Here is a 1,142-nt window from a genome sequence, read left to right as displayed (position 1 = left end):
AGAGCCAGTACCCGGGGGGACCAGGGCAGGGGATTTTCCCATGGGGGGAGGCCCTGACAGTGGCTCGATGGGGCCCATGGGACCTAACACCATGGGGTCGGTGATGAATGGAGATGGGATTGATGGCATGAAGAACTCACCGGCTAACGGAGGCCCAGGCACACCACGGGAAGACAGTGGATCCGGTATGGGAGATTATAATCTGGGCGGGTTTGGAGGTCCCGGGGAAAACAACGGCGCAGAGAATGAAAAAGTTGATGCGCGTTATGGTCCGTTAAAATTTGTCATTCGGAAAAAAATTACGTCGTGCGTACTGCGTAGTAGGGAGACAGGAATATATTGCGTACAGGACATTCGGAAAAAATTGTTAAAATTTGTCATTCGGAAAAAAATTACGTCGTGCGTACTGCGTAGTAGGGAGACAGGAATAGGTACATTGCGTACAGGACATTCGAAAAAAATCGGATGAAAGTCATGTCCCTCGACTTAGATTTGAAGTTTTTGTTTTTATTATTTTTTTTTTATTCTAGGTAGGTACGAGTGATTTTTTTTGAAGATGCTCATCGTCCCGAAATTGAAGAAAGAAGGAAGACAAGATAGGAGAAAGCCAGCCGTTCCAAGAACGAACTTTATTCCTCCAGGATAAAATCCGCTCCGGGCGGGAATCGAACCCGCGGCCTACCGCTTACAAGGCAGACGATCTACCAACCAAGCTAATTAGGCTAGCTCTACGAGAGACTCGAAATGAGGAGTATCGTTTATTATGGCATAGACATGGTAGAAAGAATAAGAGTCCAGGATAAAATCCGCTCCGGGCGGGAATCGAACCCGCGGCCTACCGCTTACAAGGCAGACGATCTACCAACCAAGCTAATTAGGCTGGCTCTACGAGAGACTCGAAATGAGGAGTATCGTTATTATGGCATGAGGAGTATCGTTATTATGGCATGGTAGAAAGAATAAGAAATGGCATAGGCATAGGCCCCAAATGCCCCGATTTTTTTCAAGTTGTGAGCGTTAAAAGACGCGCAAGCTCCAAGTAGAATAATGAGGAAGTAACAAGAAAAACCTCTTTGGATCGATAAATTATTGACGTTTTTCTTTCTCTCCATTTTTATCACGCGTTCTTTTTCTCTGTTTTT

The sequence above is a fragment of the Diaphorina citri genome, unplaced genomic scaffold (genome assembly GCF_000475195.1).
Source record: "Diaphorina citri unplaced genomic scaffold, Diaci psyllid genome assembly version 1.1 scaffold4033, whole genome shotgun sequence".
Classification (NCBI taxonomy): Eukaryota; Metazoa; Arthropoda; class Insecta; order Hemiptera; family Psyllidae; genus Diaphorina; species Diaphorina citri.
Note: the sequence above shows the minus strand (reverse complement) of the source record.